A 19,647-nucleotide genomic window follows, 5' to 3' on the forward strand; every position below is an offset into this window, starting at 1 on the left:
GTGATTTCTGCAGGTGCTAGGTTTCTGCTGTTTGAGAAACTTGCCCATGTTTTTTTTTTTTATAAATCATACTTACTTAGGTACTTATTTATTATGGAGATATATATCAACAAATATCTTGTTGAATAGAACATTCGTTAGTGCGTTTGCCTAATACTTAGTATAACCATCGTCGTTTTATATAGATACATAAAATAAGATAATATGCCTGAATTACTTTGTTTAATGAAGTTACCTGTCATTTAGAGTAGAAACATCATAAGTTAAAGAAATTAAAACTGATTAACGTGCTGCACCACCACGATAGTCATGGATAAATTCAAATCAGTCGTTATCCTACAATAATTGAATGCTTTTTTTTATCAACAATATAACCGATATAATATTTGCGCATATCGTTGGGTTGGTACTTAAGTATACCGTTGTCATTTGAAAGTTGAAACATGGTTCTTTGACACTTTGACAGTCAATAATAGACATTAATGCATTATTCATAAACTAGGTATATAATATGCAAATTGTAGGTACATACATTTTACGGCGATATACAATATACATATTATTATATAAAGATCGTCGCTCGTATCTGAAGCCTAACCGAGGGAAAGGGATTTTTTCAAACGCAACTTCTTTGACAGAGGATACTCATCAATCAACTTTTTGATTTCTTTTTTTTTTAATAATAATATTTGTTTTTAAATTTTAAATTTAATGTAATTCTAATTTTAGGATTTTAGAATTATACAGGTAGATACAATTTTATTGAGGCATCAGGCAATACACAACTTACTAATTATTCGTTGTATTTAATTGTACGTTCATAAACCTATGAACTGCAGAGGAACCAGGAAGTTGATCAGCTTACTCATATCTACATAAAGCATGCTAGGAATTATCTACTTAACTGTTTGAGAACGGAACACTAATACACTGCATTACATGCAATTATATGTTGTTTGTGAAATTTTTATCAATTATAGGCTGTATCCTGTATGTATCGTGTATTATTCACACAATTGCATGATGTATAATAAATAATAAACAAAGACACGAAAAACACAACTGAATTTCAGCTATATAACAATCGTCGAGTCTTATTGAAATATAATTTGTATATGCACTTTTTAGATAATGGATTTAGTGGTAGTAATACCACCATCTACTATAATATAGTATTATATTATACGTCTTACACTGTCTTCTAAATCAGATTAAAACATAGTAAATAGATTCGTTCCTTCGTACAACTAGCTGTAAAGTGTAATTCAATGAACAATAATGTTGAAAATGTCCAGCCGGTGATTAAAAAGGTGTATATAAAAAAAAAAACTATCTCGATACAATTAGATATGGACCTTAATTAATTCTCCGCATTGGAACCGTTGTCTCATGCAATAACTGCAGACGGACAATAGTATTAGAGATATTTACATAACTACCTCAGCCATTGAAACGTAATGTACAAACGGTGGAAAGAAAGAACGAATGGAGTTGTATGACACGGTATGGAACAGGATCGAATAACAATATTACTGACGTTATTGTTATTGCATTATATACATTAATAAATTATTATTATTTCTCGGCAGTTTGATCGGATTAAAACTGACACGAATAATGGAGCGGTGGTGGTGAAAATGCTGGTAGAATTCACAGGATAGAGTAAACGGTACATGCGAATTTCGACGTAAGTGCCTACCTAATTTAATAAAATACCCTAAACGCTAAACGTAAACAATTATAATAACATTGATAATAATAAATCATCTAATTATGTATATTATATGACTAATTAGATTTATACTTAAGTATATTTATGTATAACGTTGATATGCTATGTTTTGAAAAAAAGAGTTCTGATAGACTTTGCGAATTTGTTTATTGGGCATCCTAATATATTGTAATATATTTATTTGATGTACAGTATTGTAAAGGTTGAATATTTTCATTAATTGTTCCACGCTTTTTCAATAATGTGCACACAACCAAATATTTAATTTCTTATCATAAGTGAGCACTTATCAAATGTGTTATATATTATAGCAGATGGGATTTTTCATATTTATCGATCAGCATGCAAGTATGCAAGTATGTCACAACAACATTTGAGTCTATTTTCCTTCAATAATATTGTGGTAAGTATCTAAACCATAGAGGGATAATAAAATAAAAATATCATGTTCCTAAGATGATGATGTTTATAGTGCTATAGGTACTTGTTTCTCTCTCTGAACCACACGGAATGTAGCAAATCTGAGTTCAAAAGAATTAAACTTGTGTTATTTTTTTGATCTTGACGATATTTTAATATTATTATTTGTGTTACAGACGTCACGTTTTGTACAAATATTACAATTTTGAAATACTCATATCTTGCTTTAAAATTGAAGTATTGTAAAAAATAATCAATGTTAGGTTAGGTTAGGTAAGTATAATACTGATAATGTTTTTAAATTTATGTTTTATAATAGGTCAATTATTAACAGTATGAGTGTTAATAATTGACCAATTATAAAACATAAATTTAAAAACATTATCAGTATTATACTTACCTAACTTAACCTAATACTGTCATATTAAATCTAACAACGCCAGGTTGATTCTGGTGAACGAAAATGTACTATGTAACGTAAGGGTTATAGAGAAAAAACAAATAAGTTAAGTAGTATCAATTGTATCAATTAGTAGTACATTGAAAATATTTCAAATAATAATATATATTACCATAACATTTGTTAAAATTAAATTATTTATTCGTTCATATTTCAGATACGCGAGTTGTAGTGGATCTGTCACTTGTTCAGTAAGGTAAATTAAATAATCGTAATACAAAAATATGATAAATATTAAAGTTGCTTTATTATTTGAACAGATAATACAACACAGTTTTATTATAGCTTAAGTTAAATTATATAGCAAACTGCTCGAGATATGAGCTTTAAATTTTTATAACTGTTGTATATTGTATTTAATACGGTGACATTTAAATAGTCTTAAATGCTGCCTTGATCAACAGAGTTAGTTATTGATGAACAGATCGAATTCGTTTTGTAAACTATTGCGTATAGTTTCACTGAGAAACGAAATAGTTTAAGTCATTTTTTAAGGTCCAATATGAAAATAACGATATAGTTGATTTTATATTATGAATTAATCATGCGATATTTACAATATTTGCGCTATTTTTCTTTTTCTTTTACCATCGAAAATTTCTCGAAATCAAATTAAAGCGAAGTTATAGCCCGAATGGAACGTGTGTGTCTACAAGCATAAGATGCCTTTGATGAACAATTATTAAGATTCACCTCGGCTGTTATCGTACGTCATCTGTGTTAGAGTTCAACCGTTCAGGTCAGGAACAGTTTATTTTGTTCGCTGTAATATACGTCAACAGCTGCGTTCTGGAAAACACCGGGGAAGGGGCAATGCCAAAGTTCAAAGGTTGGCAGGGTTTGTCGATCGATATTATGACAAACCTGGCATTTACGTCGCCCACGTTACGTAGTATACTTTAGAAGTTCTACTCCTCTTCCCACGTACAACATATATATCGTTAAGCAGCCATTCATAGACCCCTTGTGGTTTATTTAGTTATGAATTTATAATAAGCGTTTGCATAATTTCCCTCTTTGGGTGAACGGAAAATTTATATTAATAACGGTCGATTGACGCAAAAAGAAAAGAAATAAATTATTTGTCGACATTAATCGTAGACCGTGTGACTAGTGAAACGTTTAAAATTTTTTCCAACCATTATATTTACGAATATTCATAAATTCATTAAGAAAAATCCTTAGTTGTAATATAAATTATAACTAACTGCATTTAATATGTTTAAAATAACTTATATTTTGAATGTAAATATGTTGTCTTAACTATTTATTTGAAAATGTTACTTAAAATTATTTACATTAGTATTGGTATTTGTCAACTGATATATTTATGTGTGTATTAATTTTTTTTTTTTGTAGAACTTTTAGCATGCAATTATTATGGTTCAACAATTACAGATTAATACATGATAATATATATAGCTCAACAATAAAAAAGTGAAAGATTTAAATGTAACAATTAAAGCATCTTATAAATATTAACTGACAATAATTGTAGTGTATACGCAGTGGCGCAACTAGGCTAACTGGGACCCTAGTGTCACTTTTAACTAAGGGGCCCTAATTAAAATTATTTATGCTTATTATTGTGAACAAAATTTGGTCGATAAAATGATAAATTGCCAAAAGAAAAAAATTAGGTAATGTATTTAATTATATAACTTATACTTATACACTTGTAAGTTGTAACAACTGTTTCTAATCAGTTTACTGAAATGGAAGTGGTAATTACTATTCATTATCAATACCACATATTAAAATTAAGTTAATAGATTTATTAAAAGTTTTGCCAACCAAATAACAACATAAATCACAATATTCTTATAAAAACAAATAAAAATTATAACTTTTAAGACTACACTAGTCATTTATTTACTATACATTTTAATATTTTATATATTTTAGAGTAATATAATGAAAACTATATATTATTAAAAGTATTTTAAATTTGTTTTCACTTAAGAAAAAGAAAATGTATTTGAATTAACACTGAAACCAAACATATTTATAAGCAGTGGTGTAGTGTAGGGTACACGCGGGTACACCGCGGCGTGCACTCACCTCCCAATTTTAGATTAATGCGTCATGCATGTACCTTTATCGAAAATCGTGGTTCGCGGGTACACTGACCATGAAGGCATGAACATGAACCATACGTATTAACGTTACCCAATTATACCTAGGCAATAAAATGTATTTAGGAAATATTATTGTATAGTATAATATATTAAATTTTGATATTCAATAACAAAAAAAAGATAAGCGTCGTAAATTGTTTACTATTGTCATAAAACAATATAGAAGCGAATATAGATCAGTTGATTGGGTTTACGTTTACCCATGATTTAAAGATACCTATCTTAGATCCTTGTTTACCCGTATTCAAAAAATGAGGTTAAAATATATCAATCATAATTTATGAGGTTCTATTGTATATTATATAGACAAATAGATTTTGGATTGTACAAGTACTGAATAATGATGGGATGACTGGGGGGAGGGGGTTGTAGGGCGTAAGCCCCAAATTTTTTTTTACAATGATTAAGGCGTTTACCCATGATTTTTTTAGGACTACATCACTGTATATAAGCATTCACAAAAAAGATGCAAAATAAATGCAATAATTTCACTGTACTAGTCATTATATATAAATTATAAATAGGTATATAAATATTAATGATCAAAATGTCATGATTTTTATATTTATTGTGAAACTTATTATCAAATATGGAAATAGATTATTTTATTTAGGCTGGGGCCCAGGGGCCCCTGCAGTCTTTGGGCCCCGGTGTTTGACACTCCCAACCCACCGGTAGTTGCGCCACTGTAGTATACGTAGGTACAACGTAGTTTTGCAAAACAGCAATATTATATATCTGTATAATATTTTGATTGATTGTATATACTATGCTTTTTATGTTTATTAATATTATATAAGGACATAATTTCATCTAAGTGATAAGTCTCTTACATTTCAAACAAAACTATACATACCACTTTAAAATTAACAAATTGGTGTTTTAACCTTATTAACACACACTCACCCACCTAAACCACACTAGATTCAGAACTAGTTAAAAAACTGAAAAATAGTTAACTATGACTTGTGAGTGTCATTAATGGATAATGGCGCTTACATAAAAACTTATCATGAAAATGTTATGTATTTCTTATCATTAATAGTTCATTAACGTGATTAATTTATATTGATATGTATTATGTATATATATCTACTATCTTAACACATATATTATAATACTAATTGTGCATCTTAGGTAAAGATCGTATGTAGTAAATAAAATAAATGAATAAAATAAGTAAGTGGGTACACTTCAAAAATCAAAACATGTTTTTATTGAATTTTTTAAAAATATTTATTACATTTTGCTTTAATAATATATTTTATTAACTAGATATCTATATGATTTCTTGTTTGTTTAATTTCAAACTTAATAATGTGTTAATAAAATAATATATTACTTAATTTACCTTTGGATTGTTAAAGTATTTCACGACATAATTTTAGAGATCATCACCGACTTCAATTAAACGTAATACTCTTAATTGTATATAGAGGTAATTAAAAAAAAAGTTATAATCATCAATATCCTAAATCAAATTTGATTGTATTGGTATAAAACGATGATGTCATGTACCATATACTCATTATAGTCTTTATATAAATGAGATTATAGCTCTTACATGGATGGGGATAACATGGCCGACTACAGGTTACACTGTTACAGGGTAATTTTTATTTTACTTATAGGTATTTAAAAATATTCCATAACTTGTTTATATTATAATTACCTACCTGCATCTTTTTTTTTTTCACAATATATGTTTCTTCTGAAATTTTCGATTATAAATCTCACTTTTTATCCCGTCACTACAGTGTCACCCAGATAATATCCATAACAACTCAGTCTTCAAGTAAATAAATTACCAACCATTCGTAACTGCCACGGTTATATAATCATTATTAATTGTTCTTCTATTAAAATAAATTAACTCTTCAATAAATGTTAAGAATCGCATTTATTTAAATAATATTAAAATACTGTACTTTTGTAATTCAAAATAAAACCGAAAAAAATTTATTTTAATGTATAAATTAGTACCTATTATTTCAAATTATATATAAGAAGTGTCTTCCGTGTCGATGTTAACTTCTTTTCTTCAAATATTTTAGACCAATATTATTTTTATGTCTGTGTACAAGATAAGTAGTCGAAATAATGTTTAGGTTTTTAATAACAGTAGCTTTTCTTGTAGGAAAGTAAATCCAGTTGGTGTATTATGTCGGTTAAAGTTTGAAATTTGTAGTAGTTTACAAAAGCACCGGAAAAAAAAAGAAACTAAGGAAAAACTGGAATTTTTTACACAAAATTGATTTTTTGACATATAGGTAATCGGTTTTGATTTTTGGTGAAGTAGCTCTTAAAAGAATGTCCATAGATACATGGAATTTTCACTGAATTTTTGTATTAGCATTTGATATAGATCATACAATTTTAACAGTTTAAAAAAAATGCCGTTTCCAGCTGCACCGTATATGCACCGATGCGGTTCAAAAACAGCTCAATTTTTCCAGCATCACTGATAATTTTAGGATAATATTATATGAATAATTTTAATTCAACTTACTGTTTAATAATAAGTAATAACAATACAAAAATAACATAGAGTATTCTAGACTGATGACAAACCGTCTCCGCTCATAATTGTTTTTCGTATACAAATAATAATTATACCATTAAATTCAAATTTAAACCATCCATTATACTAACTACCCACTTTTAACCTACAGTGCAGCAGAACGACATCCACTTACCGCTTTTTTTTTATCATGACGACGTTGTGTCAAATTTCAAAAAACTGATATTATATTCTATACGTAATCAGTGAATTCAATTTCACAGTCATGAATCGACATTATAGATATTTAAAAAATAATAATCTGGATTTTTCTATCCGCAAACGTCGTTTAGTTGTATAACTTACCATATTATACTGTTGGCCAATCCATATTATAATGTAACGCACCTATATGCTTAACTATAGGTAAATTTACTACTCTACTATAGACTAGTATAGGTACTATAGTATTATAATATGCTCACGATTCGTTAAGTCATGTGTCGGGCAATGGACACCGAAAGAATAACAGTGCTTATGATTGAAAATGTTGAGTTATTAAAGTGGTTTAAAAATCGAACGTAAGACGTAACATTACATTTGTCAACCTACAGCAGCCAATATAGTTCGTAATACGAAAACTTCTGGCGAAATGACACTACAAATGGGCGATGCAATATAATGAAGACTCGAAAATCGTTTAAATAAGAAATATAATACATATATTATATCTATATAGGTAGTTACATAGGTATCAATAAACTATTTTACACTATACTTATGATCAACTATCAACACATCGTTATATAATAAATAGGTAGTTTATACTTTTATTCTATTGTGTGCATTTTTGAATAAATGAAATTATTTATGTCGTACGATTTCTTTTACGTGCGAAATATCTACATATTATAATAAAATATATCAATATAATACAAATAGTATACAATCGTGTAGAGTGAAGCTTTATTTTTTCAATTCAAATTCCGAGTGGAATGGTTAATCTAGCTTTGTAGGTAGGTATTTATCATATTAATATGAAGAATGTAAATATTGTGGGATTTAATAACGTTTTATGTTGTTTGGGAATAATGCATACTTTGAATTTAATTTAGATTTTGTGGATTTATAAATTGCAATCCACTCAGGTAAACCTGTATTATGTGTTACTTTAATTTTTAATGAACAGCGAGAAGTACATTATTTGAGTGAAATATGAATGAAAACATAATATAGAATACGCAAATGGTACTAGAAAATAATAATGCATATTCTTTATTTTCTATTCTTGCCAACCCCCAACAGTGATGTTTGAGTGACAATTCATTATTTCTACAATACATACTTCACATAGGTACTTTAATAGTGGTTCATGCGGTTACTATAGTTTGTGATGTCTAATATGATACGTATTTTATACTATCTAATATCTATAGACTGGAGTATAAACTGTAAATACAGAATGTAAGAATGAGCAAATTGTTGACTAGAAACAAAAAATCACATTTATACATCATATGTCATGTAAATATAAATTAAATGCTAAAAGTTTAATAAATATATATATATATATATTTAATATATACATATATGTATATATATTTAATATATACATATATGTATATATATTTAATATATACATATATGTATATATATTTAATATATACATATATGTATAAACCATAAGCATAGAAAGTAATGTAGACACTGTTAAAAGTATAAGTTTTTAAGGACACAGTTCGTACATTAATTTAATAAGGACGAGAAAGACTCGATATTCTCCTAACATATATCCTTTATAATGGAAAAATATTTTTGTTGTTTAAATCTCAAATCTTTGAGCTTATTAATGCTATAAACATATTTGAATAAAAGAAAAATATATGAAAGATTGATAATTTTATGATTTATTTTGCTGATGTTATTGGTTCAAGTTTAAATGATTAAATGTTAGGTATATACTAGTTTATAGATTTTCAATATTTGTATTGATTATTGATTAATTGAATTTTCTGAGGAATGTTAGTAAGGGAAAACAAAAAAGTTCAAGCTTGCGTTGTTTTAAATTTTAATTAAGAATCATTTTTAAAATGTTGTTTGTTTGTTATACAAATATTACACAAACAGACACAATCTGTAATGATAATTGTTTACAACAAGTGATGAATTATGTATTCCTAGTTAAGTTAGGAGTAATAATATTGTGAGTAAGAAACCATCCACTGATAGAAATTCATGTTTATTTTAAATTTTATTTATTATCTATTGATCGCTTCCTACAATTGCCTTTATACTGGGAAAGTAAATTCAAATTTCAGATAGTTTATTTGTAAGTTTATAAATCATTTTTGGATAAATGTCGATTATTGAAAGTAATAAATAATAAACATAACAACACTCTTGATAATTATGAAAGAATTTACATGTTTGTATATAAATTATACAAACATAAGGACATAGGCGACCAAATAAACAAAAATAATATCACCTCTTATTATTTGTTAATGAAAATTTTCCAGTGAATATTGTGTCTAACAAATACAATTATTGTGTATACTATATGAATATACTATATGAATTTTTTCTAATTATGAAAATATAGTATGAAAGTCGTATATACAATGCGTCAATGTACGTATTATAATATATATATATATATATATATATATATATATATATATTTTAAATTGATGAAATAAAACTTGGCAGCTACATGGCCATTAGTTACAATAAATTATGGTAGGTTTACAAGATTTAAGATCAATATATATATTATATAGTATATACATTATAATTTATTAATATGACTACGAAACAATTGGGAGAAGTGTTATTGTTATAACGTATCTACACAAAACAAACAATGTATATAGCCACAGATGACCAAATTTAAAGAAAAAAAAAATGAAACAAAAACCGTCAATTGTTCCAGCCGAAGACCTTGTTAAATATTTTGTAACGTGTTTTTGGGGATTCCGAATAAACCGACGGGACATCTATCTTTGCTGTTAGGTAAATCCGTTTAAAAGGCCGTGAAAACGAACAAACAAAGTAACATGCGCTTTCTCTTCATATGTTCTAGGTGTTACGTGGCCATGCAATAAGCGATAATGACGCGTGAAACAAAAATCCATTAGCGCCAATTGCATCTAAACGCACATATTTTGTAGTGTAACAGTGCGGGTAACACGATGACACTACACAAATAATTTATCAAATTTATGTCGCTCGAATTTCTTTCGCAGATAATCATAGTGTTTGTTTACCTACAGGAAAACCAATTACGAGTAAAGATATTTTATAAAAATTGGTTTCATATTTTTATTTTTATACTGAATGAAAAACGCATAAAATAATTGATGTTTCATTTGCTTGAATTGCGTGGTAGAATAGTATAAAATCGGCTTCGGTTTGCACTAAATTTTAGTAGGGATCATATTTATTTGTTTACCTTACCTGTACGACTGACTGTGTTGTAATTAACGTTAATGAAGAAAATCGGTTCCCAAATCTAAATGCGTAGTCTGTTTTCTGTAAAATAAGTTTTTGAAAAGACATTTCCACTAAAATATGTTATTTGGAAATCACGTGATAGCGCAAAAATGAAGAATATTTATATGTAATGTAAACAACAATAAAAACAGTTTTAATAAAAAAATGTAATGTAAAATATTATAAGATACTGAAATGTTTTTCATATGATTGCACATAATTAACAGGAATTTATTAATGTTATTAATAAAATAATAATGGGACTGAAAAACAAGTCATAAGATATTTTACAGTAAAGTTTACACTGTTAACATAAAAAAAAATTACTTAGTTAAGTTGGTATGAAGTTGCATTCCGTAAAAATATAAAGTATAGGTATTTATTCATTGGTCATTATGCATATTAGTAAAATATTGTTTTTTTTTTTTAACAACCTAGCAATTATTACACATATTGAAATATTTTAAAATCTAACAATAAAAATGTACGTGAATCAAATAAAAATGCACTATCAAATTATAGTTTTTGAAAAAAATCAGATCATTAATAGAAACAGCTCATTTAAATAGCTATTATCGACGAATACCACTTTAAATATACGGCCTTCGAGATTATATACGAATTGTAAAGCTCTATAATGCTCTAAATGCTCTATTACATAATAATACTACTAGTATAATATTACTTAAAAAATTAACAAGAATAAAGCATTAAATTAAAAATCATTGGTTTTAAACTTTTTTTGAAGGAATAGGAATCGAATCTTGATTTTTACCGGATAAGGGTTTGACAGAAACGGTCAATATTATTTTGATAGAAATATCTATCAGTAGTATTACCCAATTGACCCGAAACATACAGGTTGTAGATTATAGTATTGCTTTTGTCATCAACTAAATGACATTGAAATAGGTAAAGCAAACATAATTAATATTATTGACACAAACAAAAGAATATTAATCGTGTTTTTTATTATCCATTATAATAATTAAATTGTTGTAAAATTATATTTATGTACGCAATAACTACCTACTGTCTACTGATTATAGGTATAACCTAAATTAATTATAGTAATATCTAACTTATACTTATTGAAATTTGAAACAGAGGGTACCTACACAGTAAAGGATCATTGTCTCAAATATATTATAATGCTTATTTGTTCATGAGTCATGACTAAAATTATTGAAACTTATGTACCTATAGAATAAAGAAGAATGTAATTAGTTAAGGACCTGAATATGCATATAACTGTGTGTATATATATATATATATATTATATATTATAGTCAATATTGTCAATCATGCGATTTATTGATATGTCATTTATAGGATTAGTTACACAATTATATTTGTAATCAATGGTTTAATATACCTATCTTACATTTATTAATACTATTATTAAAGAATTTTTTTTTTAATAAACGCTGGTACATTGAAGTATTTAAAGTTGTTTATAATTACACTTTAAAATTCTTCTTCAAAGTTTACCTACTTTATAATTATATTAACTTTCTTTGAATAAAACAAAATATACATCATATTGTTATTAATTTTATGCCATTGATTATGGTACTGTATCTATAGCAGTGTTTCATTTTCTTTTAATGCATTAAATGCTTATATATTGTATCATAATTTTGTAGTTTCTACTTTCTAATAAAATAAAATAAATATACATTTTTAGTACAAAATTTTCAAACTATGTAGGTGGTACGCGATTATAAAATGGTTGAAAACCGCTGAACTATAGCTTGTATTTAAAAATAATACCATTCATTTATATCTTTCTATATAACGTGTTTGTTACATAATACATATAATTTATTTTCAGGATATTTCTATATTCGTCGTAAGTCGTAATACTATTTTTTTTTTTTTTTTTAAATAAGCACATATATCGATTTAAAATCGATTCTATACTCTTATTAATACATATAATAACTGCCATGAGTTGGCATATTTTTTAGTGAGTGATACAATTAAACAATACTATGCCATCTATAATTACACGCTTTATTTAAGCTATCTAAATAAATTGTAAAGTTGTTCTTTCTTAACCCACAAGAAATAATAAATAATCTCATGTTTCCAGTGTTTCCACTCACTTTGCCTTCTTTCGGCATAATTATCCTATAAAGTATATACAGAACGATATGCTATAACATTAATGTTTAATTTAATTCTACGGTTGCTATAACGTCTTTTATAATATCTTATCTTTATTATAATGACTCTTCTTATTATGTCATATTTTCTTTCTTCTACCTATAATATCTACTGTAAATGTACTTAAAGTAATTACTTTTGTTTTTTATTGTACGTTGCTATTTAGGTGGCAAACATTTTTTTTTCCAAAGTAACCTACCAAACAATTCTATAATATTGTAACTCAATACATTCATTAAATATATAATGAATTTTGTAGAAAAAACACATTTTTGAAATTTAAATACTAAAATAACATTGAATATAAATCAATACTCAATCAACTATTTAGATTCTCAATCAACCTAAGAAACTATACCAGTTGGCTTAAAGTCAATATATAGGTATATTTTTACATTTTTGTTAAATTATTTTTAGCAAAAATATTAAAAATTAAAAAAATTAAAAATAAGTATGACAAAAAAAGTTGTTTTTAACTTTTCATGTAATAATTGGTATAGATCGTTATATTTTTAATGAGCCAATTTTATTACTTAATATATTGAGGATTTGTACAAAAAAAATAAAGTTGGTTAACATAAAATACACAATTAATAATAAGTTATTAATTTATTATGCATAATACTATATAATACTTTTGATGAGCTAAAACTGTATGTTTTGTTATGAATTGTATTTAATCATATTAAATTAAATTACTGTTTTTAAAAATTAAAATTCGAAAATTACAATCATGAAATGGATAAATACTGCTAATTTTACGATAACAATCTTAAATTAATGAATTTAATTAGTGCTTTTGGTGTTGAGAGGTCAAAATTAAAATTTCACAGTAGTTTTAGAAAGTGTTTAGAAAAACAACAAATGTAGTAATTTTTAAGCAAAATCAATTTTTAAAATAACCGAGTTCATCTCTTTGGACTAACTCATCAACTAATATATTACTAGATGCTAGAAATTTATACCGATTATTTATGATTGCATTTTCCATACATGATAATTTTTTCAATACATTTTAACTCTTTTTGAGCTAATTGTCTTGAGAAATAACCTTTTTTAATTATTCTTGTTAATTAATGCCGGCTTTATTATTAAGTCTAGGTAAATATTTTTAGGCTTAGTCAAATAGATTGAAACTTTAATACAAGATCCCACATTAGTCTTTCTTTTAGAAATTAAAAAATATTTAAAACTCCACATTGGTACGATTTTTTTTATAATTTTTTAAACTTTAAAAGACAACATGTGTCAAAAAAAGAACCTGACAATTATTAGTAAAATGTTTTATTTTACAACTAAAGTTTTTACCTCAAAAATAATGACAGTGTATTATAAAATCTTGATAAAATACTATGGATCTACATTGTAGTTAGTTACATTAATACATTATTATAGAATCATTGCATTTGAATGTTTTGTTTTATATACTTATCAGTCAATTGAATTGACAAATTAATTTGTTATTAGTTAGATTAAGTTGTTGTTAACTAGTTTTCAAGTCGTATATGATGGGAATATGATAATAAACACCATGTATAATACATGGAACAAAAGTATTATGCACTTAAAAGCAAATAGGTAACACATCTTCTAAATATTTATAACATGTTAGGGTAACTACCTTAATAAATAATACACATGATAAATACAGATTTCCAATATGCCAAAATCTCAACTATACTCGTACTATAGTCGTTGTCTCACGGAGTCAGACGAGTTCATTGCCGTACGCGTACAGAGGATGATAAATTGTATATTTTGCATTAGTAACAAATTTTCCTGCCACCCTTAAGGAAATGGTTTCCCAAAACCCATAAGAATAGTCTTTGTCGAATACGTATTCATTTGTCGCATCTTTCTTCCGTGTCATTGTAAGTCTGGATCCTCCAGTTTCTCAATACTTCCAAAATAATTTTCTCCTGTGGATGTGTGGAGAAAGGATTTTGAGGAATTTTTTTTTAATTTTGATGCTTCCAAAAGCGGCTTTTAAAATTATTTTAAACATTTATTTTTATTTTCATTAATAACACATACTGCATAACAATATACTTATGTAAGCTAATAGTGCTAATACATATTGTAATAACTAATAGCATCAATTGTCAATGTAATATTCAAAAAAAATGTTTGTATTTTGAAATGACCTAGATAATTGTTCCGACAAAACAACGATAGGTACCTAAATATTCGTTTTCAAACATTTTAAATCAACCGTTCAATCATAATTTTAAAATAGAACACAATTATTTTTATTACAATAGTTACACATGTACTTAGTTATATGACTTTAATTAGTTGTAAACGTATGATATTTGTCATTGGTTTATTTTAAAATACATATCGCATGGTAGTATATACTATTGTCTGTTTGTCTTCGTAAAAGTAAAAAAACAAAAACAATTAGAGATAGTAATACATGCAATTTTCAAAATCGAAAAGTATTTATTACATTAGTTTATGATATTATATATAGGCTGCGTATGTATATAATATTATGTATGGATATATATGGAAATATTCGAATTGAAAATTTTTGATTTATGCCATTTGACACAAACATTTTAAATTACATAGATATTATTCTTATTAAACAAAAAATTCCATAGTGGGCGTACAAAAAAATTATAATATAACCTAATTATTCTATTTTCCAATTGACTATATTGTAAGGGCAACAACTGCAGCACTTTTGATATATTCTATTACCAAATTTAGATTCTATTGTCCATTAGAATAAGGTCTGTAATACAAAAGTTGATTTGCTATATTTTATACAATATATATGTAGATATCTCAAAATGATCCTAACGGTTCAAACTAAATTACCAGCCATGCATCTTAATAATATTACATGATCTTCTATAATATTACCTATGCGTATTGATGAAAATCGCAAATTTTTGTGGTAAATATTGATTTATAAAAATTTAATAAAATAAATTATTGGTTTGGGGAAGAAATAAACTTAGAATGAAAAACCCTTATTTAAAATGTACTTATCAAAGATGGTGTTGATTAATCGGAGTATTTCATTTATTTATTATTATTGTTTTTATAAAACAGGGCACTCATTACATCATTTCTGTTAACAGAGCCGCATTTAAGGGGGGGGAATGTTCTGGGGTGGCAAATTTTTGAGGATCAACATAAAATAAAAAATTAAGGGAATATTTCAATTTGCCTCTGGGTGGCAACATGGCTTAACGCGGCACTGTCTGTTAAACAGAATATCAGGTACCTCTACCGTGCAAAAACGTGCCGACAGATTATCACGTAGCATTGTAGCTGTAGCAGTAACATTTTATTTTAATAGACAAACAGTGTATAATGTAATGTAGGACCTATACCGATCAAGTTTTATTTAAAGTGACGCGCGTTTCAATATGAAACCTAATCGCGGACGGTGTTTGTGTCGTTATAGGAATATTGACATATCCACGATTTGATGTGACGAAAACCCGACGAGAAAGTATTATATATAAATACATACTTAAATATTATCATCACATCTATAAGTATATAGGTAGGTACGTATATGTACATTATTTTATGTTCGATCGTTGGTTCGGCAGGTTATACATATTATTGTTATTACTGCAGCCACGGCGTATCTAAAGCCATTTTCTATGTTTTCCATCTCCAAAAACGTTAACGATTCACTATAAATCCCACCGATTTACAATAATTATTATACTATGAATTTTTAGCATGTCCATGAAAATAGTCAATTTTATATCACTCACCCATGAAAAACAAACTTATGTAACATGTATATAATGACTCTTCAGGTGAAAAATAAGATATATAGAGCTATGTGGTGATTTGGTATACAGTGGGAAAGCTACAACGCGCTTCACCGTTTCTACTCTAAAACTGGATGACATATATTGACATCCAGATAAATTGTAGCTACTGATTTTTACGAAAACAACCCGAATGGAACGAAACTCACGAGTATATTGTTCATGTTATTACATACTTTGGGCACGTCTTGTTTGTTTATTGTGTGTTGTCTTATTTTTCTTCGATCGTATTGAAATTATTCGAATAAATCGTTAATCATCTCTGACAATGAATTATTACATTCTCATATACCTAAGTGTATAATAATAAGTAATATTATTACAATATTCTAACTGCATTGTTTTAATTTTTAATTAATAGCATCGTACCGAAGATTGGTGTCTGTGCATATAGCTAAAAATCAAGTTATATATTTTGAAAATGTATAAATAAGTATATAATAAATTAGTAAATAATTACTTACGAATAATGAAAATTACTGAAACTTACAATCGTCATTTTTGTTAAAATTGTATAATATGTATAGAAAAGAGGGTTGTGCATACATGCCACTTTCGCATAACTGAATAAATAAAATATGTAAGTGGTGCAACTGAAATGTTCTTGTCACTAGAAAAATAAGTTCTAGCCACTACTGTATGATAGTATCGTATAATTTGAACGCAGATTATGTTTATATTGAAAAGAATACAATATTAAGGTTATTTTTTTTTTAATACTATCAGAATTAATATTTTTTAACCAATTATTTGGTTCGTAATTTACAAGAATTTATGTTACACATAATTCTGTTGGAAAATATGGTTTTTATAAGAAATTATTAGGTGTTACGTTAAAAAAATCACGAATTGTATTTGGTAATTATAGTGGCTTTAGGTAATGTATAATTTATTTACATAGAGATATAACATAGAAACAATCACTATACATAATACAATATATGATATTGTACTTTTGTCAGATATTCAGATGGTAACTTTTGCATCAGGTAATGTCATCACATCCTAGTTGTTATTACAATGTTATGTGCATGGTTGACTCGCAAAAGTTAATAAACTATATTGGCAATAATAACTAATGGGTAGGTAAACCGATGCGAAATGATAAAACGTATGATAAACATACACTATATATAGTGATATGGTGACAGTACAAGAACCGGCCTCGTGCGAGTAATATCTCATTTACTAATAGGTCTGTCTGTATATTACTATATTATTACTATTATTATTATTATTCAACTATATTGACATATTATATGGTGCTGGCGGTGCTGCGTGCGTAGTTTGATATTGTATATTATAATTAGATTTTGAGAGTTTAGCGACAGCTCGTGTATTATATATATATTATAGTTGTGTGGGCGAAAGGGGCTCTATAAGTCTGAATAATAATAGTAATAATAATGATAATGGTAATAATATAACGCATTAGAAACGTCCGCGCACAATTGACAGTTGTAATCGCTGCAATAGAAGTTGTGACGAGTGCCATAATAAACTATACATTCATACTGGCTGCCTGTATGATATTATATAGGCACACTAATATAATAATAATAGTATGAGCTTGTCGAGCCGAATAATGACATTTAAAATATCGGACGGAAATCCTATTGGTCACGGAAGTTTGAAGATCGTTTAATAATAACAGGTGCAGTAATTACTGTTATATTATACTGTATTATATTATTGTCGTATACCACCGGGATTTCGTTATGGATAATAATAATAATATATATATATATATATATTTATAGTGTGGCAATTGTTGCCGGAATGCATTTCTCAGCGAAAGCATAAGTAAGAAGAGGTCATAATACAATAATAATACAGCAGTTGTGTGAGGCATACATTTTATATTATTATTATATGAAATTTCAGTAGACAATTAACAGGATGGCAAAGATATAGAACAGTAATCACCAATGTCCAATACGATGGAAATAAATGCACATGTGAGATGTGACATGCCGATGAAGCATATTATAAATATCAATATTGTTACCGATAAGATTCAAAATAGCATAGATACCTACTTAATTATATAATATAGCTACTGTCTATTAGTAGTGTAATTTATTAATTATATGAATTGCAAGGAAATATGACTTGGTTATACAATTTAAAAATTTTAAAAGCGTTCTTATATAGGTAGACAGGTAGTATTATAACAACATAAATAAAATAATTGGTTAAATATTATGAACTATACTGTTTATATTATAACATCGATTATTACGTCTGCCAAACAAATTATAGTATGGTCAACACTCCACACCAAGCTCAATAAAATAAAATCTACAGTCTCCACATGGCCATTCTTCTCATCACCAAGACGCCAGGAAGTAATTTTAAACAGACTACGGATAGGTCATTCATGGGTGACTCATAAACACCTTATGAACAGATCTGAACCTGACCAATGCCAAACTTGCGGTGAAACTTCCACGGTTGAACACCTAATATGTCACTGCCGTAAATTCACCGATATCAGATCTAAGGTTAATATAGAAGATAACCTGGAAGAAGCTCTAAGTCCACAGTCAATCAATATAGAAAAATTAATTAGTTATTTAAAATCAACTCAAATATTATACCAACTAATATAATCTAGATATATTTTAATCTCGTTTTTTATATACTATTATTATTGTTATGTATATAATATTATTATTAATGCTTCATACTTGTGTTAAAAAATATCAATGTTTATAGAGCCAATAACCTTTGTTGTTGAGGCTTAATTAAAATTAAAAAAAAAAATAATAATTATAGTATTTTATAATTCCGGTGCAATCGAAAATATAACAAAATACAATTTGACCAGGGGAGTAGGTATCTATTTTTTTGCATTTTAGGAGTGTCTTGTGGTGATACAAACTTTTCTATTTTTTTATATGAGCTTCTTGCTTTTTTACTGCAAATTATTT

The 19,647-nt window shown here is 27.0% G+C and overlaps 1 long non-coding RNA gene across 1 annotated transcript; it reads left to right on the plus strand.

Moving 5' to 3' along the window:
• The first annotated feature begins 1,220 nt into the window (after positions 1 to 1,220).
• LOC149057546 (uncharacterized) lies at positions 1,221 to 2,138 on the plus strand. Its single transcript, XR_016191274.1, has 3 exons — positions 1,221 to 1,503; positions 1,590 to 1,687; positions 2,044 to 2,138. It is a non-coding gene; the product is annotated as an uncharacterized LOC149057546 (long non-coding RNA).
• Positions 2,139 to 19,647: the final 17,509 nt, after the last annotated feature.

Source organism: Diuraphis noxia, unplaced genomic scaffold, assembly GCF_037042655.1.
Source record: "Diuraphis noxia isolate RWA-SAM2 unplaced genomic scaffold, SU_Dnox_SAM2 contig0003, whole genome shotgun sequence".
NCBI classification, from domain to species: Eukaryota; Metazoa; Arthropoda; class Insecta; order Hemiptera; family Aphididae; genus Diuraphis; species Diuraphis noxia.